Genomic DNA, 27,501 nt, shown 5'->3' with positions numbered 1-27,501 from the left:
ATGTCTCATTTCCAGTCTTCTCAGCTTTTAAATACTTCAACATGATTACATCATTACAGCACACCAAATGTGTATGAATTAGAGAACCATTATATCACCATACTAAGCACTAAATATATATGTGAATTAGAGAACCATCATCTAATCAATTCCACTGAGTTAACACCTTGTTGTAAGTATCCTTGTTTCAAGTATACTTCTCCAGAGTTACATCTCTCTACAATTCTCTTCAGTGAAATTTCATATACTTTGTTTCTATTTGTCCAAATCTGCTTTTCAAGGCATTTTTCTCTTCATTGTATATTTGTGCCTCTTTTATCATTTGGTCTATTCTGTTCTTTTAAGATGTTATTTTCTTTCCTTTTTTGCCTCTCTTAATAAACCACTGATTTCTTCCATAATTTTCTTGCACTATTATTGTTTCTCTTCTCAATTTTTCCTCTACTTCTTTTTCTTAATTTTTAAATTCTTTTAGAGATCTTCCATGGCCTGAGAAAAATTAATATTTCCTCTGAAGGTTTTGATGCAGGAATTTTGCTTCTGTTGTCTTCTTCAGGTTGTGTTTTTTCCCCAGTCAGTAATACATATTTAATCCTCTAATCTCCAACAGAATTACATTTGGTTACATTAATAATTAAAACACATGATGGTGTATGTTGTACATTAGTAGATTGTATTTTCAAAGAATTCAAGGTCTTTATTTTAGCTATATTTTATATTTTTCTGTTGCCTAATATAGTGCTCTGTACATAGCAGTTTTTTTAAATTAAAGCTTTTTATTTGTGAAACATATGCATGCGTAATTTTTCAACAATGACCTTTGCAAAGCCTTCTGTTCCAAATTATCCCCTCCTTCTGCCCACCCCCTCCGCTAGATGGCAGGTAGTGCAATACATATTAAATGTGTTAAAAATATATATTAAATCCAATATATGCAAACATATTTATACAGTTATCTTGCTGCATTAGAAAAATTGGATCAATAAGGGGAAAAAAAAACCTGGGAAAGAAAACAAAATGCAAACAACTACACTAAGAGTGAGAATGCTATGTTGTGATCTACCCTCAGCTCCCATGGCCCTCTCTTTGGGTGTAGATGGCTCTCTTCATCACTGAACAACTGTAATTGGTTTGAATCATCTCAATGTCGAAGAGAGCCACACCCATCAGAATTGATCATTGTATAGTCTTGTTGTTGCCATGTATAATGATCTCCTGGTTCTGTTCATTTCACTTAGCATCAGTTCATGTAAGTCTCTCTCTAGGCCTCTCTGAAATCACCCTGCTGGTCATTTCTTACATAATAATAACATTCCATAACATTCATATACCATAACTTACTCAGCCATTCTCCAATTGAGGGGTATCCATTCAGTTTCCAATTTCTCGCCACTACAAAACAGGCTGCCACAAACATTTTTGTGCATGTGGCTCCCTTTCCCTCCTTTAAGATCTCTTTGGGATACAGGTCCAATAGAGACACTGCTGGATCAAAGGGTATGCACAGTTTGATAACCCTTTGGGCATAGTTCCAAACTGCTCTCCATTCACATTTCCAACAACAATGTATTAGTGTCCCAGTTTTCCCACATTTTTTCCCATATTCATCATTATCTTTTCTTGTCATCTTGTCAATCTGAGAGGTGTGTAGAGTGTTTTTTTTTTTTTTTTTTTTTAATCTTCTTTATCATCAGAGTAATTTTCTATGGTCAGATTTTTTTTATGTTATTTGCTCCTTTTTTTCAGTCTATTTCTTGACTTTTAAGTCTTTGCTAAAGTAAGGCTCTGCTTCCCAAATGGAGGGAGCACTGGCCCAAGCTTCAGCTTTTTTGTGAAGCTGTTTTCAGAGGTAATTCTGGGGATCTGTAAGTTTTTGGTTCTTCCAAGGTGGTATGATCTAGACTAGAGTAAGAAGTGTTTACTACTATTTATCTTTTCAACCCTGGAACTTCTCCCCTATTGCCACAAGATCTGAGTGCTAGTAGTCCTCCTTGCACTGGAACATCTAGGAATGAGATCTAAAACTCAATACAGGTAATGCAACAGAGTCCTGCCCCTGGTAATTGCAAAGGGACCCCTTGATCTATTGTTTAATCCCTTATGAACTGAGAAATTTGAAATCACTACTGCTGCAACCAATTTCATTACCCATGGTCTGCTCCTGGTTTGCTGGGACTCTGTCTGAAGAGGTGTGGCCTGTCTGTTGCAATAGAACATTCCTGCCCACCTTCTAAGTTGTCTTGACTGGAAAATTGTTTTAATCTGTCTTTTTTTTTTTTTTTTTTTGATTTCTAATACTCTAGAATTTGTTTAGTGTCATTATTTAAAGGAATTTGGAGGGTTTGGGGGACAGTTAAGGTGAGTTCCTGCCTTTATTCCACTACCTTGGTTCCAGCTTCTATTCATCATTTATTATAGCACAGTGGAACTTCATTACAATTATATGCCATAACTTGTGCAGCCATTCCCCAGAGTATTCCATCAATTTCTAATTCTTTGCCATGACAAGTTTTGAACATATAGATCTTTTTTGGGATACAATCTAGTAATGCTATTACTAGATCAAAAGATATGTACAGTTCTATAGTCCTTTAGATATAATTCTAAATCACTCTCCAGAATTGTTGTACCAGTTCACTATTCCATTAAAAAAATCATTAAAATTATTTTCCCTCTCCCCCTTCAGCATTATTTATTTCTGGTAGGTGTGAGATGGTATTTGAGAGTTGTTTCAATTTGTATTTCTCTAACCAATAGTGATTTAGAGTATTTTTATATGACTCTATATAGCTTTGTTTTCTTTTCCTGAAAACTACCCATTCATATTTTTTTGAAAATTTATCAATTGGGGAATGGTTGGTATTTTTATAAATGTGATTGGTCATCCACTCCCCATTTTCTCCTCCACAATAAAAGCTCTGGACAGCCAGGTGCTGCAGTGGACAGAGTGTTTGGCCTAGAATCAAGAAGAACTGAGTTCAAATTTGGCCTCAGACATTTACTCTATGTGACCCTGGGCAAGTCACTTAACCTAGTTTGCATCAGTGTCAGTTAAAAAGTCCCCTGTATTCTTTTTTTGACCAGTTTTCCAAGCCCTTTCCAGCTCTATGCTGAGAGCTCACCAAACTGCAGCAGTTGTCTTGGCCAACTCTGTGATCCACCTGTAGGGCTCCTGCTGTACTCTAGGCTTGCACCCAGCTCAGGATCACAGATCTCTCCTACAGACCTCCTAAGTTGTGATATCTGTCTCTGAGTTTTCTTTTTTGGTTCTGTGATTCCAAAGCTTGTTTTAAGGTGTTATTTTAAAGTTATTTGGAAGGGAATGTTGGGGGAATGTACTCCACCATTTTGACTCCTTCACTTTTTATTAATATTGTTTCTTTTTGAATGCTTTTTTTTAAAGATTGATGTTCTTTATTATATCTTTCTCTTATTTAACGCAGAAATATTTATCATTTCAAGTTTTAGATTACTTGAACAGTGTTCTATCTTTATGACCAACTATGACAGGTAGATTGACTTCGATAAATTCTGACTCCAAAAAAGTGATATTAAAGCCAAAAGCATATCTTGCAAATCCCAAATTAGAAAAATGCAAAATTTTTCTAGCTTCCCTTTTTGTTACACTAGTGATTCTGATCCATATGTGTTCATAGATTGAACTGGACTGGAAAGTATATCAAAATTCATTTTAAAAAGCAACTTTTTTCTTGTGCATAAATCTAAAAGTAATAGTAAGAATTATTTTTCTCAATAAAATAATTGTTCTAGCATACAGAATGTGAAAGAAAACTGTATCACAAGTATAAAAAAATGACCCTAGAAGACAATAAGAAGTTGAAAAAAATGGGGAAAATTTCCATAACTTTTATAAAAAAATCTTTTTTTTTTTTTTTTTTTTTTTTTTGGCAAAATTCAATACGAATGCATCTACCATTTTTGGATACTAATGTCACAGTCCCCAAAATGTTGCATAAGTAGAAATAACACAAAATAAAAATAGGAAGAACAATTATACTGGAACAACTGGGACTACACATAAAGGAGATCTAAGAACTGAGAACAAGAAACAGCAACAACTACATGTACTTATTAAGTACTGACTATATATGTTGGGCACTATGGTAAGTGTTGAAAATGCAAATAAAATTAATCCTTATGAACCTATGCAGAGTGCATGCAATTCCCCATGTGGAAGAAGTTGGGGAATCTGCTTCTTGGACAGTGCTGATGTTGTTTAATGGCAGTGCCCTGGAAAGATTTTGTTGTATGCACAAGTATTCTGTTACTGGTTCCAATCTGCTAATTACTTGTTAAATGACAGCCTCTTTGAATGACTACAGTTACATTTAGATTAGCAGTGAATAGAGCCCTAAACCCAGAATTAGGAAGATCTGACTTCAAATGTGACCTTAGAAATTAAGCAGCTCTGTGATCATGAATAAGTCACTTAATCAGTATACAATGGGGTAATAATATTATCTACCCTCCTCAAAGTTGTTAGGAACATCAAAAGAGATTATCTGTAAAGTACTTTGTAAATTTTAAAGTGCTATATAAATGTTAATTGTTGTTATTATTATCATTCCAGAACTAGAACTGGAGATTTTAGTTTTAACTCCTCTGTTTTACTTGGATTTTTCTTGGTTTGAGTTCTCTGATAGCATCTGGTAAGAAAAAATGTTGCAAGATAAGAATAGAGTTCAGCCCATAGAAAGGCCAATGGGTATTCAGAAAAATGAGAGAACCCTCCCAAGCAAGACAGAATCTTCATTATTTAACACAAGAGAACTTTAATACTTAGAGCTGCCATTTAGGATCCTTACCTCAATTGATTTTGAAGTGACTGGGGGGCTTGGAAGTAGAGGTCTGTTGGCTGTTTCTTTCTGAGCCCTGCTCTTTCCAACCCAACTAGAAGTAGTAAATATACATTCTGCTTAAGTCACAAAAAGGAAAGAATTACTGGAGGAATGGAATAAGGTAAAAGTTTGGACAGTATAGAAAATGTACATGGTACTCAAAATAAAAGGCAAAAGATGCCAATAAGGCTGATGAGGAGGATATAAATAACCATCATGCTTAAAGTTTTTGAAGTATTTTACATATATTATTTTATACAACAACTCTGGAAGTGCTTTTATTATCTTTATTTTACAGATAAGGAAATTGAGGCAGACAGCAATTAAGTGATTTGCCCAAGATCACAGAGTTCATAGATGTTTGAGGTTAAATTTGAACATAGATCTTCCTATATCCCAATATTTTTATCCACTGCTGTACCAAATGTCAAAGGTACTTGAGAAGATTGTGTCATAGTATTTGTTATTATAAACTCATATGAGGTGAAAGAGGATAACCATTTTCTAGATTAATAAACTACAGATAATCCTAGTTGTGTAACTCTGGACAAGTCACTTAACTCCAATTTCCTCGGGAAATATATATATATATATATATATATATATATATATATATATATATATATATATATAAAATAAATGACAGAAAGAATGTTTGAATTGATATCAAGGTCACCCAACATATCAGTAGACAGAAGAAATGAAACCTAGGAGTATGGGCAACATACTTATTCTTAGCAGTAACTTTGCTTTTTAGAAGATATAGTTCTATTTTATTCATCTTACACATGCAGTACAGTAGGTTTTTTTTTTTTTTTTTTTTTTTTTTTCTTTCTTAACCATTTAACTACAAACCAAGGTATGGAGCTTCAGATATTTGAATGTGTGAGTTTCAAACATCTGGAAATATACATACTAAAATAAATGCAGCTGTGTTTATTTCAATGATTACACATTCAAACACATACAATATATTGTGTGATCCCATATCCATGTAAGAACATTCAAACACATGCATTCACTGTAGTGATATGAATGTGCAATTGAAAAATCATTCAAGGAAATACATTCACTACTTACATGTCAGGGCATTTATTCAAATAATGTATTTATTAATATATAATCACTGCTTTTTTTTCTAATTCTAAAACCAGTAAAATCGAAATATCCTGAAAGATTAATGAAAGTTATAGTTGAAAATTCAAATCAGAAAAGTTAAAAAAAGAATCATGGAATTGTAAATTCCACAGTTAATCAACATTTAATGGCAATCTCATTATGTGAAACTCCAATATTTCATCTTGTAAAAATATATCAAACTTTGTTATGTTTGTAGGACAAGTTAATGAAAACATTTGCAAGTGGGAAGTTCTCCTTTATTTCAGGAAGATATTGGTCTAATAAGATTGTTATTTTAGGTTGTCCTTAGAGTACTTGTTTAGTTTATTGCACAGTGCTGCCTTTACAAAAAAAAAAAAAAAAAAAAAAAAAAAAAAAAAACTGCTCCAATATTTGTAACCAAACTTAGTCTGGATATTGATTGTGTCAAAATTCTGAGTCAGAACTGGAAAGATATTAATAACTGTTCCTTATATCTCAGATTTAACCTCCATGAAGGAGAAATATGAGAAAAAGCACAATATGGTATTTAGTGTCCTAAATTCATCTTAAAATTATAATGATGATGTACAGCCTAAAACTCAGAACACTCTTTCCCATGAGATATGTGTTGGTAAAGGTAGAGAGTAGATATGAGTATAGAATGAACTTCTGCAATGTGAAAGGATAACATTAATTACCAGAATTAAATGAAGAAAGGGTGCAACTACGCAGCATACAGAAGTTACAAAATAGTAGGGATTGTCTTTTAAGCTTTTTTCATCCTTGGGACTTACCACAATGAATGGAAGATAGCAAAAAACTTAGTAAATAATTATTGACTGACTGAAGGAGAATTAGAGATAGAAACTACTAATTTGCAAGAGGGTGAAGGGAGGGGAGAAGAACTTGATCATTTCCTAGAATCTATTCTGCGTTCTGAATATGAATGACACTTTGAAACATATCTAAGTTATCAGTAAGGGGCCCCCAGGGCCATACTACCATCACCCACTCTTGCCATTGTAGGGCTCCTATCACTGTGAGACTATTAAGATCAGTAACACATCAGGAGAACATAATTCTCACTTCCTACCTGGATTCAGTTCCCAATGGTTAGCAAACTATCACTCCTCTTATTCTATATATATCTCTGCCATTCAGAATCCCAAGGTATTTGGGGAAAAAAAAAAACAAAACAAACAGCTTTGTTCTGCTACTGAAACCTATCTCATTCTCCTTCACCTCAACACTATCGATCAACACCATGTTCCACTCCAGATCTGCCTGCCCATCCCACTGTTGTTTCTGAAATTTTTAGAGTTATCTAGTTGTTCTATCATTAACACTTAAGAAACTTTCCCTAATTTACCACATTCTATTTTATTGTACTTATTTTTGGTGAAGATCTTATGTTCAAATTATGTTTAGAATTAGGACCTAAAACCACACCCAATACATCTGAATTTTATAGATTATTTAAAACTTTGATAAATATCTGATACTCAAAATTCATTACAAAAATTATATCTAATAGCAAAAACTAGAATTAATCACTATCATTGTTGTTCAGTCATGATTCCATTTGGAATTTTCTTGACAAAATTATTGGAGGGGTTTGCCATTTTACAAATGAGAAAACTGAGGCAAATAGGTTGAAGTGACTTGCCCAGGGTGACTCAGCTAGTATGAGTATGAGGCCAGATTTCAACTTAGGAAGATGACTTTTCCTGATTCCAAGACCAACACTCTATCCACTGGACTATCTAGGCACACCCAATCAATATCACTAATGTATATATTTGTAAAAATGTGGACTGTATGAAGAGATGTGTATTTTAGCCAAGAAAGGCATAAAGTCCTGGTGGAAAGAATACTGGGTTAGAAATCAGGAAATTGGGTTTCAAGTTTTGACTCTACAACTAACTTATTTTCGTGGTTACTTTAGGCAAGCCAATGACACACTTTTTGAATCTGTTCCCTCATCTGTAATACAAAGCCAAAAGCTGAAATTGCCAAAAGCTTCTGACTTTGTTTTGATGACTTAGTCTGTTAATTGTTTTTTTTGTTTTTTTTTTTTTTTTGGTCATTGTTGTTGTTGTTTGTTTTGTTTTGTTTTGTTTTCCTATATTAGAGTATAAAGGTAAAGTGTTATTCCAAACTACTCCCAAATCTTAAGAGATCCTCTTTTGAATTTTAAGGGGAAATATTTAGGAAATCTGCCCAATAGCAAGGGGGGCTTGGAGTTCAGTTCCTTTCATGTATCTTGACTCCATTATATTGTTAAAACTATGGTTCTGATGAGGGGTGAAACTGTGTCCCCTTTTAAGCTGTGTCCCCTTTGAGTTGTAAAGAAGGGAAGTTCAGAGTCTCAGGCCCTCCTGGGAAGCATAGCTCCCCAGACAAGTTAAGTGGCATCATTCAACTGGACTTTTATAAGGCAAATAACACACCCCCTCCCCAATTGGTAGCCAGATCTTCATTCAGGAAGCCTTTAAAGTGATTCAATTGGGAGATCTGGGCCTGATATTAATAAGTATCTAGATGTGGGGACTTTGGCTTTCTTTTCAACTTGAAACCTGAGCCTCAGACTCCTAAAAAGGGCAATTCTAAACTTCACATTTTTGCAGCAGTTCTAAGTAGTATGTTTTGCTCCTTGGCATAGCTGACTGCCAGGATTTCTGTATGCTATGAAGAGATCCTCTTCTCAGTGCCAAAAACTTCCTTTTTTGCCACTAATGTCTCGGGTTCGTGAATTCTTTCACACTGAACCTGCACCAACCAGAAGGGGATTCCTACCTCAACTCTGCTACTGCCACTAGAACAGCATCAGTTCCACTTTTAGCAGCTACTTTGTAGATTGTGGTATATTGGGTTCTAGATAAACATGATATGCTTTTTTAAATTTGAATTAAACAAGATTATTGATACTATGCTATGGACATTAGTAAAACAGATTTATCATGGGACAGATCATCTGTGCGCCTCTCAGTTTTCTTAAGGGTCATATGTATTTTGTGAATGGGATTACTCTGACATTTTCAAGTCATGTTTAATTTGTTGAAACTCATGTTGGGAAAGTTGGGGCACTCTTTCTCATAAGATATGTTTGCTAAAGATAGGAAGTAGATATAGGTATAATCTGAAGTTGGAACCTAAATTTATGGGAGAATAAACAAGGAAATGGAGATACTTTTCCAAGATTCTGTAAGAGGGACATTATGAAACCTGGGACTTTTATGGGATAATTTTAGGATCCTTAGAATTTGCAAGAGCTTAGAGAAATTCTCCATCCAGAACTTTCATTATTTAGATACCCTGATTTCAGAAATTCATTAGAGGAATATTAGCAATTTTAAAAAAGCATTTGGTTTTTTTCAAACTGGAATTTAACATTGTTTCAGATCAGTTTCTTTTAGATAACTTTAGGTTTTTTTGAATATTTATGTATTGATATCTGTTATACTTATATACAAGATCAAACAAAAATTTAGTCACATGTACCTGATAAAGTTCTTTAAATTTTTTTTTTTTTAATTTTAAGCAGAACTGGATTAGTTGCTTCATTGTGGATCCTTAAACATTTAAGTTTTGGAAATTTCTTTTACATACATTTTGTCATTTGATCCTCAATAACAGTCTTGTTAGGTAAGCACTACAGGGATTTTCACAATGTCTTGTCTGAAGTCACAAAGCAAGTAAAATTTCTGAGGTTGGATTTGAAACTAGATATTTCTAAGACCAAATGTAATATCCCACAAGCAGTATGCTGGATTGCCTTTCAAGATGATTTTTAAGTCCCCCCCCCCCCAGTTCTAATTCCTGTTCTCCTGCTATTCTATAACATACCTTGTCCAACCTTTTTCATTTTAAAGAAAAGGAAAATGGGCTTCTGTTGGTGTTCTCTTTCCTTAAAATAATATAATAATAGTTCTCTCTGAGAGTTTCTCAGAGAGGTTTTCTGGAGCCAGCCTTAGTCTCAGTTGAAATAAATAATTACTCCAAAATTGCAGCCAGCTGATAAAAGTTCAGATCTTTTATTGTGTCCTTCAATATAGCCTGGTTAGCTCAGAGACCTATCTCTCTGCTTGGTTCCAAGACTCTTGCAGCTTTGTCCTTGGCTTCGGCCTCTGCTTTCTTCAGCCTCCAGCCAGCACCAAGGTAGAAGAATGAATCTCTCCTGCTTCAAAGATAGGGCTTGTGGGCTTCCTCCCAGAGTGCTCCTCTCCAACCCCAGTCAGTGTTCCCAAGTAACTTTCTCTAACGGCTCACTGGAGCTGTATTTATGCTGAGTCTAAAAGGCTGACTCCACTTTCTGGAGGCAGGGATTAAGGGAGGTGTGAATTCCAGTATCTCTTTCTAAACCCTGAAATCTCCCAAACCTGTGAACTCCAATGAGTACTTAAATACTTCTTGCTTCTAAGAGCTCTCTAAAGGTGTGAACACAAGCATCGTTTCTATCAGTTGTACTTAGTACCTTGTTTCAAGTTCTGGCCCAAAATATCTCCTTCTAAGATCAAATCAATCATATTGAACCATGCTAAATTAGATAATTATTGTCTTTATCAACTCTAATGGCTTGACACTTTGCAAAGATTCCAGCAGGCTTCAAGAAGGATGAAGTGACCAAGATCATATAATTAGTAATAGGTCAGATATCTGAATTTAGCCTGCTGATTCCAGTGATTTTCTTTTTCATCTATCATCTATCAACGCATTGGAGGAAGAAAGTGGTTTCAGAACACAAGAAACTGATAATCTGAAAAAATTAAAGGATTTGGACTAGAAATGATTTTTAACCTGGTATGTCTGGACTTCAAATTATACATATAATAAAAAAGCATATAAATATACATAAAATTTATATTATCATATATTTAGGAATAAATTGTTTAAAATATGCTCTGTATAAGTTATGTATGTATACACATAGGAACACAATTTTTTTTTAGTCAGGGAACTCAGGTTAAAGACTTTTCCCATATGTCAATGACAACTTAAATTTAATTTTCTTTTTATAATTTTATGCACTTAAAAACATTACTGAGACAAGGGTCCTAGGGAGGTCCATGACCCAAATAAGGATCAACACTTTTGAGCTTCAACCATTCCTAGCTCCCTTTCCACCTCTTAATACTTGATGTATTTAAGAGAAGCTGCTAAGACCAAAAGACGCCTAAAGAAAAAAAAGGACCAATCAGAGATCAGGCTGGCGGATGCTTCCACTCACCCCATACTTCTGGTTTCAGGGATGACCCCTTGTGGCCAATCAGGGATCAGAGCCCCCGTTTTGTCCCGCCCCCTGCAGACGGAGTGACAGCGCGGAGGAGGATTACGTGTGCCAACTGCTGGATTTCCCAAGTTTGCCTGCCCTTGCCTAGGTGCGAGCTGAGGTGTGTGAGTGTCGGGGACTGATGGGTTTGGGGAGGCCTCAGCCCGGACGGCCCTCCGCGATCTGGGTCTGAAAACACGAGCCCCCGTCTCTTAGGAGGCGCGGGAAGGAAGGTGGGCAGTGTTTAAAGACGTTGGGGAAGGAAATGGGGAGGGGATGGAGGGCTTGGGGGGGAAAAGCTCGCGGTTGCTAGGAAACGCGTCCTCCCTCCCCCCGCCCCTCTAGTCTTCCCCTCTCTCCTCGCCAGCGTGTCTGACTCCGTGGGGCGGGGGGGGGGGGGGGGGGGGGGGGGGGGAGGGTGTGTGTTATTTACCTTTGCCCTCTCTTTTCTGTGATCATTTTAAAGACAGACAGACACACACACACACACACAACACACAGGAAAAACCGAACGAGGTCAGGGGTGTGTTTCTTTGGGGGTAATTTTTCTTCTATACCCACAACGGGGGGCTGTAGGTGGCGCGCGGCTAAGTGATGCCCCTCGCCCAGCTCGGATGCCGTGCATCCTTTCCCCTCCCCCAAATCTTTTACAGGAGTGACGCAAGAACTCTGTCAGCTGAGCAACAGCTTAAAAGCCCCTACTATGTGCCGGGCGCTGCGCTCAGCGCTGGACATAGAAAATGAGGCAGAAAGCAGCTCCTGCCCACAAGGAGCTTACAGTCTAATGAAGGGGGGCGACCACAAACAAATATGTGCAAAGCTAGCTTTGTACTGGAATAGATGTGTATAAATATGTATGTTATAATATATAGGAAAATTCGAGAGATCCTTAAAGGGAAAGACGTTACTTAATATTGGAAGTAGTTGCAATGAGGGGCAAGGAGTTTTCCTAGTCCCCTTCCTTGGCTAGAGAATGAGTGAGAGACGCAGAAAATACTGGAAAGTGTGAGCAAAGAGGCTGTGTCCTATGGGATGGACCAGATTTCTGTAATAGCTAGTAAATGGAAGGAGTGAAAGAAATAGATTTAGAATGAAGTAAATTATTGCTTATGGAAAAGAGGAATAAAATCATCTAAGGTTTGTTTTTGTTTTTTTCCCTTCTCTGAATTCAGAATTCAGCTACATTTATCCCTTTCTTGACATTCCCATCTTTATTAAAAGTCAACCAGCTATCTCTTAGCTATCTGTAACTATCCCAAAGGACTACCTTTCTTTGTTCACATTTCTGTATTCCAAAAGACCTAATCTTAAATGTGGAGGAAAAAACTAAGAGATTCAGGCCAATTTTCTTATTTCACACAAGAGGAAATTGGAGGATCAGAAAATTAAACCAAAGTCCTAGAGGGAGTTAGTATAACCTGGATTAAAATAAATGTCTCCTGATATTTAGTTTAATACCTTTAAAGAACAAATGTAACAAACTAACAAGCCAAAAATACAACCAGATCTGCAATTTCATCTCTGTATGGAACTTTCTGGGAGAAAATTACCAATGTAGATATATATATATCTTCTTTGAAATTTATAGAATTAGAGAAGGGACCTGAAAGTAAGAGAGTTGTTTGGAAGAGACTTGAAAGGTTAAATATATTGGCTGAGTTCACACAGTTAGGATGTGCAAAGACTAGACTCGAATCCTGGTGTTCCTGAATCTAATCTGAGCCTGGCTCTTTTATCCATTATGCCAGGTTGCATGTCATCATAGGGCCTGACAGTAACAGAAGCTTAAGATATGCTTATTCACTTTATTTCCATCTTAGTCCAGTGTTTTGTTGTTGTTGTTGTTTTAATTTAAGCATCTTCCATTCCTTTAATTCCTAATCTCCATCATACCTGTCTTGTCCTTTTAGGGTCACCAGCTACTTTTCCCTTCCAAGAGAAATCTCCACTTCTTCTCTTCTTCATTGCCAGCTAGTATGGCTGTAACTTGTCCTGACTCACATCCCTGAAATTGTGTGGGCCATTGAGAAAAGGAATTTGATTTGGTAGATCCCTTTCTTGGATTCTTTCCTGCATTAGCTAACCTTTGAACTTTCATTAAGGTAATGGGATAGACAGATTTACAGATTACTTCATTTAGTTACTGGGTTATTTGAGGTAAAGCAGTCAGAGGCAGCACTGCTTTGAAAAATTCAAGAATATTACTAAAGAGATTTTTAGTGGGCACCTAGAAAAAGAAGCAGAAGTAATAGGACTAGCATATCTTAATCAAAAACTCATAACGGATAAACCTGTCTCCTTTATAGACAGAGTTTTAAAATTGCACATCTTAGAAATGATCATTTAAATTTAGGTTACTTAGATTTTATGAAAGCATTTGATGTTTTCCAAACATAAAAAAGTTAGAAAGGCAAAGAGTAAATACTATTACAATTAGGTAGACTTGGAACTGGTTTACGGACTAGACAATGATTTTGCTATAAGTTTAGGAATTTAGAAGACTATCTTCATTCACTGCAGCATTTTAAAAAAAAACATTTGGCCTTGTCCTTATTTAATATTGTTTCAGTGGCTTGGGATAAAAGTTTTGTAACTGTAACTATCATTGGTTAACATTTTAAAATTTGCAGATGACCTGAAGTTGGGAGGAATGACTGATTTGCTGAATAACTAGTCAGGATCCAAAAAGATCTTGATGGTCTGGCATATTGGTCCAAGACCACTAGAATTAAATTTAATAGTGATAAATGCTATATACTTGGTTTCAAAAAAGACCTTACCCTATGTCACATAGGAAGTAAATAGTAGAAAGTCAGAATTCAAATCTAGAGCATCTGATTTGGAATCTCTTAAGATTGTAGCCCATTTTTAGAGTTACCAACGAACCCAAATTCCAACTAATATCTACTTTAATATATTTGATATTTATATTTTATGTACTTTCCTATATTTGATATATAGTCTTTCATATTTTCAAGTAGCTATATTTAATAAGACAGTAATAAAGAAGGTTTTTAAAATTTCCTGGTGTGATCATACCTTTCTCTAAAAATCGTAATCTGAATCAAACTCTGCTAATATAATTGAGATAAGAACTATATTGGGTAGACTTGCTGTTTTATCATTATCATCATCATTGTGTAGTCTTTTACTGGCATATGTCTTATAGAGTCTCAGTAGCCACTTCAGCTATGACTTAGGTTGGTACTGTGAAACATTTCTCATGTATTCTACCTCCCTGCTCTCTCTTCTCCCCACATACATACAGGGAGAGAAAACCTAGGGACAAGATAGCATATGTCTCTTTCAGCCCATCTCACTTCAGTCCTGCACCCAGTTTTTATTTTTCTTTCTTTTTTGGGGGGAGGAGGAGAGGCAAAGCAATCAGGATTAAGTGACTTTCCCAGGGTCACACAGCTAGACTGGTGCTCTATCCACTAAAGTACCTAATTGTCCCTACTCACTTTTCACAGATCCAGTAAAACATTTTTCCTTCCAAAGCCTTTCTGCTGATTCTTGCCCACCTACTTGATCATCACTTTGCTCTCTTCCTACTAAAGCCAGCCTTTGCCATCTATCTCTATATACAGATGGTTTTTTACTACTTCCTGGCACTAGTAAATGCCCCATAGAGCTGCAATCAATCACATCCCTCTTCAGTTGTTCCCATTTTGGTGAGAGAGCTATGGAGGGAACATTTCCTTTGGCATTTCAAACAGTAGAATCTTGCCAATCCCTCCATCTCTGAGCTTCACAATGTCTTCTGGCAATGGAAAACTGCAAGATGATGACTAAATATGTTACCTTGTTTGGGTTCATATTAGTATAGATTTAAAGTTAGAATTTTTAAAATAATCTAGTTCAGACTCCTCATTATTTTATATAAGATTCTGAGGCCCCAAGATAGCAAGTAACTTACAGAACATCACAAGGGGCGTAGCAGAAGTGGAATTTAACCTTAGTTCCTTTGACATGTGGGGCCATTTCCACATGCTACCCCTGAGAAACAGGCATTAAACAAATCTAAGAAAAAATTCTGCAGATGATTTCTGGTTATTCTTTACTAGACTAATGCAATTTTATAATTAGAGATAATAAAGATAAAATTACATACAACTGATGGCTTTTCATCAATATTTTAAAACCAAAAAGATTTTTTAATTGATTTTTTAAAGAAACATCTTTGTTCATTTCAATTCTGCGCAAAATAAAATATTGTCCCCTCATCTATGCAAAGAAGAATCCAGGATACTATGGAGTGAAAGAAAAAATAAAAATGATCTTTGTCTTTAGAGTTTGCATGCCACTGGGGGAATTAAGAGGGAATATATAACATGTATATGTATACAAATGGGCAAAATAATACAAGATTATTTGAAGAGGGGGGAGGACTTAGCAAATATATATGTATGTATGTGTTTCAGGTGTGGAGGAGGGGTTGATATGGCAAGGATTGCTGTCCTTGGGAAAGGGTGGCCTCTGATCTGAGTTTATGGGATACAATTTATGCTAGTATCCTAGGGAAGGAGATAGAATTTTATGTCCAAGGTAGAAATGTTCAAGTATACAATCAAGCAATCAGTGGTTACAATTTTGCACTGAAAAGATGAATTCTTCAGTGAAGGTATAGGTATTATTATTTCATTAAGAAATTATGCCCTTTGTTATATGGAGTCTCTGGGAGAGCAATGAAGGAGGATTTTACTTGATGTAAAAACAAAAGATATCAATAAAATTTTATTCTTTTAAAAATGCTGCTTTCATATCTTCCTTTTAGAAGTTTTGATTGTCTCCACACTGGAACCAGGAGTCACAGAAACTAAATCTTTTTGCTTAGTAGACGAGCAGGCATATAGTTTACTAACCTTGGGCTGCTCTTGTAGGACTTTGTTACTATAAATTATAACAGAATCATAACCCATCAAAATACTTGACGAGTAGCACTATTAGGAGTAGCTAAGTTAAGTAAGGTTACTTACTTACAAGTAAACCTTATATTAATAGATTTTGAGAATACATCTCTTTTATGTGTTAGTTTAGTTGACTTCATAGCTCAATAGCACATATACAAAACTATCATTTCAGTGTCTTGTTGAAGTACAGACTAGAAGCAGTGAGCAAAAGATGATCACAAGTATAGAGTCCTTAAGTAGAGAAATTTTATTAACTTGACAATATCCTTCAAACTTGTAGTATGAAATGTCTTGAGATACATATATATATATATATATATATATATATACATACACATACGTATATATGTATGTATATATATATATATATATATAAACATAAAATGGGGCAAAAACTAAGGAGATAGTTTACTCATTAATACAACTAATACTTGTATCAAATGTTTTTGTGAAGTCAGGAAGACTCCGATTCTAATCTGGCCTTAGACACTCAGCTTTGTGGGCCTGAGTAATTAATTTTAGTCTGCCCCAGTTTCCTCATATATATATAATTAGATTATTAAAACTAGCATCTACATTACATTAGAGAATTGTTATGAGAATAAAATGAAATGTTTGTAAAGCAATTTTCAAACCTTTAAAATGCTAAAATATGCTACTAATCGTAATATTAAAATATGGTATTTGTCATTTTCTTGAGGATGTCCAATGCAGAATCCAAATTGTGAGATTCCCTATCAATGACAAATTCTTCTTAAATGCTTCTGTGAATGTACATGACATTTTGTAACTGTCAAACAGTAGAACATGACAAAGCTTCTTCAGTCAAATATACCCCATTTAACAGAAATCAGCCTAATGTCACTACAAAACTGAAATGGGAAAAATTTAAATGCTTTTACCCAGAGTATGATTCATTCCACATTAATAAAATAGGGGAAATAATGCTCTGGTGTGTATCTGGGGTGGCAGAAGTATGAGGACCAATGACATCAAAAAGTATTTTGCAAAGCTTACAGCACTCATGAATATTAGTTATTAGTTTGTTTTTTCCTACCAGCTTTTAGTAAAGTTTTTTGATTGTTGTTAAATTCCTTTTATTCCTTGTATTGCTGTGACTCATTGTTTTAATCTTTTTTTTTTTACTTATAATTTCTGATTAAGAAAAACTAGAACTTCCAATATACTTCTGTTTTTCTGACTCCATTCTGCATATTCCTTTTTTTCCTTGACAATATGATTTTTTATAATTTATGTTGCATTAATTTACTAAAATCGATATAATATTTTTACTATAAAGATTTATTTTTGTTTAACTTAATCTTGAGAAAATATAAAACATTTCAAAATTAAAGAACAAGAGGAAAGGGGATTGCACAAGTTGTTTCTGCCATGGTAACATCTGATGCCTATCCTTAGGAGTGTTCTTGATATCACCTATCTTTCTTTGACTATAGCAGCAACTGCCATATATACTTTATGCGCATGTCTGAAATATTTTTTATACTTTGTGTCAAACATTGTTTGAGAATGCTCATTCATGATGGGTATAGCATATAACAGCTTTTTAAAAGTTCTGTTTTTATCTGATAGATTTATACTATTAGAATCAAAAAGAGTTTTCCAAATTGCCAACGAATAACCATCTCCTTTTCAAAATCATTTGGAACATAAGTAGTGCTTTTGTCATCCTCTTTGTAATTAGTCATAATTTCTGGAAATTTGTGGTAATTTCAGCTCTACTCTCTTTAGATTTCAGCTTTATTTCATCTAATCTGTATTTAAAGATGAAGTTATTTTTACAAGGGTTTGCATTGGTCTGCTGTGCATTGTTGTTTGACTTGGAACTGAAGATGTGAAGAAAACATTCAGTTCTGCAGTCCACTTCAGGCATATTTGTGGTTTGCCTGCATTAAAGTCCAGCACTATCTATACATTTTAGCGGGTAGCAGGATATTGGTATTTCTGATACAGTGTGGTGTACTTGCTCTTTATAATTCTGTACAGGCATGAAGGAGGGCTCTCCTCTGGGTCAAGGTGATCTTTTGCATCTGAGGGAGAGACAGAAGGCAGGCAATGCAAACTTCTACCACCACCTCCATTACAAACTATCATTATACCCTGAAGGGGATTCCAGAGCCAAGACCATCATTCCTGTTCCAAGTCAGTCCCCATCCTTGGAAGAACTGCTTTGGTGACAGGCTAGTGATCTCCACCAATCGTCAACCAGTGGCCACTTGGCAGTCAGCTTAGGTGAAGCAGAGCAGCTCCCTGACTCACTATGCCAAAAATCTCTATTTTTATAAACGGATCTAGAGACAGAATGTGCTAGGTAAGCCAAACCATGACCACCAACTTGACCAACCCCTTACCTCTGACTCTAAACTCAGAAGTCTTGGGAAGAGCAGTACCTTCTAGACCATTTGCCCTGTATCCAAACATGATCATACAATCATCACTAGGGATAAATTAGGGTGGAGAAAGAACCCATCTTCCTTCACTACCACTACTACCAATTGGTGACCAAGTACCCAGAAGTTCTGGGAATGGCAACACCCCCCAGATTGTTAGTCTTGCTCCTAGATCTGCCCCATTAGCCATCATCTTGGAGACAATCCACGACAATGCAACCTGACAACTACTTTTTGATACTACATAAGATACCCTCCTCAAAAAATTCATGCCACCAAATTCCATGACCTTGTCAAATAGTTCAGCATTACAAACTGATATGATTTTATCTGTAGAAATAACATTATCGATGGTATATCCATCTGCTTTGTTGCCATTCCCTTCAACCCTCCACAAAAGATTTTTCCATGTGACATATAATCACAACCTTCCATACATAAGTCCCCCTCATGGTATGTGAGCAGAAATTTTCTTACTTTCCTATTTATTTTAGCCATATGGTTTAGCCATGTGCTTTACACATGGTAAATACTTAATAAAGATTTTTCATGAAGTTGGTCATGCATTCACTCAGTCATTAGGTCAGCCTGCCATGCTGTGCCATCCCATTGATTTTTTTGAGTTTTAGAATCATTCATAGTGATTGTAGCAGTTTCAAGGCACATAAATCCCCTACTTTATATCATCCTGGCTTGTATTCCTCTCCTTTGTCTTTCTACCTCACAGCATGGATCATGGTTTGAATTTTAAAGGAGCTAGTATGAATGTTATCATCATCATCTTGTTCTCATCTTTTTGATGGAGATCAAGTAGAAATTCCACAAACCAAGTCACTATCCTGCTATGTTTCTTTTATATTTTAATATAAATCTATAGACTGTCATGTAGGGAGATAAAATTATTGTTTTCTGTAATTGAATACAAGTAGTGGGATGTAAGCTCATCTTTAGACTTATTGAAAGCATCTTGAGGACACCTTCAGTAACAGATAAGATGACAGGGATGACATGAATCACATCCTGTCCCCACATGGTTTTAATTTCTTCTGCCAGATGTCTACTGCATTTTGAAAGCATTTTATCCAATATGATTTGGAGATTATGAGGATTCAATATTGTAATGTTTATTAAAATGTGCTTAGATTTTTAATGGATCAGTGATACATCTAGGTAGGTGGCAATAATTTTGTTTATAATGTTGCTTCATTTCTACTCTAGGTTTTTTTTTTAAATTCTCAAGATTATTTGGAGATCTCTGTCTGTAAAATGGGCATTTGTCATCTGTTAGTTTGTAAAGGATATTCAAATGATAGTTTATTATTTTAGCCCTATGATCATGAAATACTAGGTATCCAGTAGATGCTAAATTTGTGTGACCTGCTTTGATATATTGAGTAATTCCCACAATTTCCTTGCATAATCTGCATCAGTTAATAAGTCTGTGCTTGTTAAAGCCAAGTTTTCTTGTAATTTCTAGTGGTATTTGCCTGGTCCTGAATCAATATCATTATTGTAAACAGTGCTGCATGACTCAAGAATTTGTTTGATCATTTGATTTATTTGACAAATGATATCTTTTTTTTTTTTTTTTGAGATATCATTCACTAAGTTCATGTGGATGTCATATGTGGTTTGCTTTTTGCTTCCAGTCTTGAATCTTAGCTGTTTAGAGATAAACACTTTCAGTTATATTTGACAGATCCAGTGATATATACCTATTATTAGCATTTAGTACTGCTTTCTGAAGTAAGGACTGTTTGTTCCAAAAATGTTTCTATAAATTTTTAAATCTATTTGTTGTGTGCTCAGAAAATATCTATCAATCCTCTTTTACTTTTTAGATAAGGAAGTGTTATTCTTTCTGTAACTGCCTGAAGGTGATGAGATCCATTTTTTGTTAACATACAGTTTTTGTTTGGACACCTTCTAGCTATCATTGTCCATTTTAATGTGCCACAAGTACACATTAAGAATAATGTTGCATAGGTGTTAGTGCTAATGCCCTAAATATTTTCCTTCTGTTAATCTTTGATTTCAGAATGTGAAGTAGTCTCAACATATATAGTCTCAGTTTTCTCTTTGATAACCATATATTCATTGGCTTTTACCTAGAAAAGAATATTTTGTTTCTAAGTGTCACCATCTATTGATCCAACCTCAAAGTCTCCAGTTTCCTTTTACAGTGTTTTGATAACACTGGAGGAAGTTTCTCCAAGATAGATTAGTTGTTTAATGGTTTTCATTGAAATGATATAACTTGGATATTAAGTGATTAACATGATTTGTGTGTGTGTGTGTGTGTGTGTGTGTGTGTGGCGGGGAGGCAGGGTTGATTTTTTGATCTCAAAGCCATACTTAGATCTGTTGATGAATGATGATTTAAGACTAGGCAGAACCATAGAAACCTTAAGTTATCTCTATGAAATTGCCATGTTTCTTGTCACTTATTCTATTGTGTTGGTGATATGTTTTAAGTAAAGAAGGAAGTTAAGTATTAAGTACTTACTGTTTCCCAAGTACTTTGAATGCAAGTTAGAAAAATGAAACAGACCTTGCTTTCAAGTACTTAACAATCTAATAAGGCGAGTCCACACTTAAAAAAAAGAAAAGTTTTCCATTTAGACATCAAATACCCTAGTATTATCAATGAACTTGGGTTTCATTTATCTACTTATTTGTTTGTTTTGTTTTTGCAGTGTATGATAATTCATGAGAATGGAACTGAGGTTAAAACACTTTTGATAATTAAGAAATATCAGTATCACTATGATTTGAGATAATAAAGTTTGAATTATTAAAAAGTTTTTTTCACCCTTGGACTTTGGGACATACTCTATTTGTTCTTCACTTTATATTTGTTCTCTTGTGTTTATAGATTTAAAATATACCTTTGTTCCTATTTTCTTTTTAGATCTCCTATATTTCCTTTTGTATGTTTTTATTTCCATTGATAGTGCTATTCCTTATGTTTAAAAAAAAATAAGTCTAGCCAATCATTAACATATGCCATGTTCCAAATCAGTGGACTAAAGGTATACAAAAAATTCAGAAGGAGGTACAACTGGATGTTGGTAACAGTTTAACGTAGTTAAACTCCTCAGGAAAAAAAAAATATTCATGGTACACTTTTAATTTTAATTGGCTTAGGAACAAGCCTTGATTTGTATTGATTTCAGAAATGCAAATGTTTACACCTAAAATTTAACAATTAACTCTCACAAGCCAGTTTGAGCTGGTGCCAACAGCCCATATAAATGTCTACCAATATCTTTTTTGTGCGGCTAAACTTGGTCATTATGATTATACAATATTCAGATTTTATTGTTTTGTGTTGGCTGTTCTTTCTATTTACATTTTGTAGCTATTACATATATTTCCTTCCTGTCTCTTCTTATTTCACATTTGCATCAGTTTATACAAATTTTTCCATGCTCACTATATTCATCATATTTGCCATTTCTCAAAGAATGTCAATATTACTTTAAATTCACATACTCCAGTTTGTGTAGCTATTTCCCAATTTATGGACATCTACTATCTTTGTCTTTTTCTACCCTAAAACAAAGTGCTACTATAAATATTTTCGGATATAGTGAGTCTTTCATTCTTTTGAGATATGTGCCTAGGAGTGCAATCTCTGGGTTGTAAACTTGTAAACATTTCACCCAGTTTTCATAATTCAAAATTGCATTCCAGAATGGTTATTCCAATTTATGACTCTACTAAAAATGCATTAGTATGTTTATCTTCAACACCTCTAATTTTGATTATTCTCATCTTTTATTATTTTTGGTCAATTTGCAAAGAGTGAGACATATTGTATGAGTTTGGAATTGCATTTCTCTAAATATTAGTAATTTAGGATTTTTTATGACTATAAATAGATGGCAATTTTTCCTTCAAGAACTGTTTGTTCATATCACCTGTCTATTGGGAAATGGCTTTTGGTATCCTATATTTTTATTAGTCATATATCTTGCTTAACAAATCCTTATCAGAGAAATTGGTCAAAAAGATTATTTTAATCCATTTGCTTTTTTCCTCATCCTAAAGTGTTAATTTTGTGTGTACAAAAAAGCTTTTCAATTTCATGTAATGAAAATCTTTTTCAACTTTTGTAATGGCCACATTTGTCTAAGAATTGATCTTAAATTTATAGCTGTGAAAGATACACAATCTTTTCTCTTAATTTTTTAAATGCCATGATCTTTAATCCTCAGATCACGCATCCTTTTTGAATTTATTGTGGAACGTAATGTAATGTTTTAGTCTAGACCTAATTTATTATTTCCCTTGAAATTTTAGATCTTTCATTCCTCCAAATGAATTTTGTTATTATTTTGTCTAGACCTGTAAAACATTCTCTTGGTAGTTTGATTGGCATAGCTTTACATCTGTAAATTAACTTTGGTAGTATTGGGATTTTTATTATATTTTCACAGCTCAGCCATGAACATTGATTTTTTTCTCCTTTTTCAGCTTTAAAGTCATACTATAGTTGCTGAAGGAGAATTGAGAAATTGAATATATTCAGGTGTGTTTTTGGTGGATTGACTCAAATATTTTATGCATTCATAGTTAATTTGAAAGGGATTTCCTTTTTTATATTGCTTTCTGGATTTGTTCTTATTATATAAAAATGCTATTGATTTTTTATTTTTTTATGTCATGTAACTGCTTAAGCTATTGATTGTCTCAGTTTCCTTACGTAGTTCCTATTATTTTCTAAATAAGTAATATCAGCAACAAATATGGATTTTTATAAATTTTAAGTGATATTAAACCATGAATACTTTATTTGAACTACTTAAACATGCAGTTGACCAGTATTTAAAAGTATTATTAATGTTCTTATCTTTTGATAATAGGTACATGATAACTTCTGTAAAGAAAGATGGGATCAGACTTATGTTGAAAAAGGAAGCTGGTAAAATTCTCTGCTAGTGATTCATGTACCACTATGAAGCATTTGAGTCAATGGTTATGGATCTCAATCGACTCCACCATTTTCCAGGTCTCAGAACGGCTAGCGATTGGATGAACATTCTTTGATGTAACTGTTCTATTAATTCATTATATTAGTGGTGTAAAACTTTCTGGTTCTTGTTTGATCCAACTTTTATTTTCATTGTCCATTATTTTATTGTCCATGAAGATGACAAAACCTTTTCTACATTTTTCTGGCTTCAGAACTTCTCTTACCTCTGATTGCTTTGACTCTAAAGATGCTATAATAAAATTACTGATTGATATTCAACTGTTTATTTTGTTCATTGTACTGCTTTTTTTTCTTCAGAATAGGACTACTTTTCCTTCTTTAGATTTTAGTAACTTTGTTTTTGTATCTGTTACTTTGAATCATCTTGCCTAGGAATGAATTTTTTTAAACAATTACCCTGAACTAATTGCAATTTATAGTTGTGTGGATTGGACATATAATAATAATAATAATGACAACATTTATTATAGTTTTTATTTAACATCTACTATGGCCCAGGCATTGTATTAAGTGACTTTACAAATATTTTCTTATTTGATCCAAAAAAAGTCTTTGAATTAAGTGGAAAGACATCACTATAATGTAAGACTATAATATGATGCAAGTGTCTTTATAATATTTTATACATAGTTAGGGTTTGCCCACTTTAGTAGTTAGTGTCCTCTACACTAAAGGATTTCTAGCTGGTGAGACTATTAGTACTTCTGATTTTTTTTTCCAGTGTCTCTTGTCTTTCTTAGTATTAGTATTTGAAGGAGTGCCACTCTCTCTGCTGATCATTATGACGTTTTATGATCTCATATTTCTTAAATTTCATAGGGAAACTTTCATCTCAAAGGATAGGCTTCTTATCCAATTAGTGCTTTTGCCAGAGTTTTAGAAGCCCATCTATGTATTCACAGCTACCCTAGTATTTCAGGGCCTAGAATCTTCACTATACATCACCTTATCTCACATTCCTCTAATTTACTATTGTCTCTTCCCTGTGATATGGAGCACTTGGATCACTGGAGGGATTATTGCTGCAATTGCTGTTTCTGTTTCAGCTTTTGTTTTTGGTTTATTATTACTTCTTGGACTAGAACATTATTTTAATATGAGGCTGGATTGAGTCAAATTTGGAAGTATGCAAAGATATTTCATTAATCTCCAAAAATTTAAAAGTAAGAGAAACCCATATTTTAAAATATATTCTCCTGATGATGATCAATAGCTCTGAATTTAGGGATCCTGGCACCATCATCATACTTGCTAGCATTTTTATAATATTTTAAGTATTACAAAGCATTTTACAACTATTGTCTCATTTGATCCTCTCAGTAACCCTATGAAGTTTTAGTAGTTATCCTTGAGGCTAAGATATTCAATAACATACTTAAAGTCACTCAGCTGATAAGTGTCAGAAGCAAAATTCTAGCTAGCCTTTTAGTCCAGTGCTCTATTCACTGCCTCACAGAGAGCAATGACAAGATTCATTGTGGCTTTCATCAGATTTTAACTTACTACTAGTGATGACTTGCATACAAGAAGTACCATAAAAATCATCAAAGAAAATGTATGATTAAAAAAGTAGTTGAGCCTGTAATGTTGTTCAGTCATGTCCAAATCTTCATGATCTTATTTGGAGTTTTGCCAGCAAAGATACTGGACTGCTTTTTTTTTTTTTCCTTCTCCAGCTAATTTTACAGATGAGGAAACTGAGGTAAAGAGGGCAAAATGACTTTCCCAGTAAATGTCTTCCTGACTGTAGGCCCTACTTTCCATCCACTGTATCACCTTACTGCCCTCTAATAACAGTGATACTGAAGTAGAGGGAATAGAATTATCTCTGCTGCTGTGAGACCTATTCATTCATATAGAGAATAAAGTGATGAACAAGAATTGTATAGGAATGTGTGCAGATTGTGCTAGTGTAGTGATACATATACCAATAAGACCACAGGACTTTCAAAGCATCCAATTTTAAGTTCTGCAGTTGAAATGGAATTTTATTTGTTTTAGTGTTTTCATTTTTTTAGCTTTTTAATTTAAAAATTATTGAGATCTGAAACTGTGGCCACAGAATTGGAGCAAAATTGTAAAGATTTCAATGTCTTTTTCCATTTCTTGAATAATCTGAAAAAGGGAAAAGAAAAGGAATTGAAACTTTAAAATGACCACCGGATGATAGAAATCCTCTACCTCATTCTTTCCTGGCAAATTACCAGACTCTGCTTATTAGTAGTGTTTGAGGTTTGTCTCCAAAGAGAAAATCTGGCAGGTGTTGAGGGTTGTGTGATATTCATTTGTTTGAGGTTTTGTAGAGTTAACTCTTGTGTTATGACTACTGCCCCTTTTGAGCCCTCTGAGATGTAATCAAAGAGGAAGCCAGAATAAATATGGAAAGTACTCTAAATCTGGAAATTGTGGAGGCAAAAACCAGAACTGACTTTGGCAGCTGCCATATTTAGGTAACACAATTCCCATGGAGGGAAAATACATTCACACCCAGGAGTCTGATTACTAATTCCAAATTCTTCCATGAGGGAGAATGATAGTCATATAAACTTTGTTAGTTTAGTCTTCATTTGTTAAATGCAGTGGGTTGTTACATAAGTTTCTAAAGAAATCTTTTCAGATATTACAGGGAATAACATGGGCTATTTCTGGAAATAAGTTCTGAAGATGGTGATGGGCTAATTTGATCACAGATAATTGTGGGATTAATTTTTGAGCACTGACAAAGACTATCTTTTAATTTGAATTTGATGCTACAACTCACCTGCAGAATGCTATTTTAATTTAGGTATGTATGAACAGATATTTAGGTTCATATCATTCAGTTTTCAAGAAATTACACATTATTATTTATTCTTAGAGAGTACAGTGAATCTCTAAGAAAACCTTAAGAAAGAATTACTTAAGAATAAGCAATATGATAATAATTATTCTTTGAACACTAAATAATGTTGATATAAAGAATTATGGTAGGATGCTACTTTAATTCTAGGATTCCATTCTACCAGGCCTCCTCTGAATGTAAATGATGACTTAATTCATTTTTGAATTATCCTAAAATCAACACTATTACTTTAAAAACTTTTACATTTGAGACAAGAATGTTATATAAATATTTTTCAGGTGAAAGAAAAAAATAAAAAAAATTCCTTCTCAGAATGAAACCAATGGATACTATTTACCTATTTAGGAAGTACCTGATTTTTAAAAATTTATGAATGACATGGTAGCATTATCTGAAGATAAATCCAGTTTATGTATGCATCAGGCATAATTATAAGCTAATGTAACTTGTTCAATGAGATAAGCAAAGAAATTAATTTCATTAACTTCTCTTAGGCTACATATTATATAAGTATTCCTAGTTCAGTGAAAGATGTCGATACTAGTATATAGTTGTTTTATGTAATAGAAAAATATGAAATTGAAAGATAACCATCATATTATATTCAAATTCACCTTGAATCTTTTCTGTTACCAAATTCTTAATTAAAGCAAGAATCATAGGATCACAGAATTGAAAAGGACATTGGAAGCCATTTAGGCTATCCCCTCCCTGTGCAATCATTTCCCATCCAGCCCACTCAGCAAGTGGTCATCCCACTTTTGCTTGGTGTTCTTTAATGAGAGGGAGCTTACAGTCTCCTGAAGTAGCCCATTCCCCATGGTGGGGATGCTCAGTGATAGGAAGTTCCTGTTTACAAACCTATATACATTTGTCTCTTTCAAGCTTCCACCTACTGCTTTTAGTCCTAGCAAAATGAATCTCTTCCCTCTTCATGACAGCCATTTAAATGCTTGAAAAACAACCAAGATTCTTTTACTTTTGTTAACCTGCCGCTGAACTTGCCAGAAATGACAACATAATTTCCTCAATAACGGCCCTTGCCTTTGGAAACATCTCACCCTTTGGCAGTTCTCCCAAATTCAGACTTGGCAGCTTAGAGAATGT

The 27,501-nt window shown here is 34.3% G+C and overlaps 1 protein-coding gene across 4 annotated transcripts in view; it reads left to right on the top strand.

Moving 5' to 3' along the window:
- TRIQK (triple QxxK/R motif containing) overlaps nucleotides 1–27,501 on the top strand; it is a 163,241-nt gene that overhangs the window by 4,047 nt on the left and 131,693 nt on the right. The window contains exon 2 of one of the 4 annotated variants that reach the window (XM_031946980.1): nucleotides 11,266–11,350. The gene's annotated coding sequence lies outside the window, so the exon portion shown is untranslated. Of the gene's footprint in view, nucleotides 1–11,200; nucleotides 11,463–27,501 lie in introns of those variants that run through there. The other 3 variants (XM_023496388.2, XM_003760246.3, XM_023496387.2) reach the window with 3 other exon arrangements.

This window comes from Sarcophilus harrisii, chromosome 1 (assembly GCF_902635505.1).
Source record: "Sarcophilus harrisii chromosome 1, mSarHar1.11, whole genome shotgun sequence".
Taxonomy (NCBI): domain Eukaryota; kingdom Metazoa; phylum Chordata; class Mammalia; order Dasyuromorphia; family Dasyuridae; genus Sarcophilus; species Sarcophilus harrisii.
Note: the sequence above shows the minus strand (reverse complement) of the source record. Positions and strands in the feature narration are given on the sequence as shown.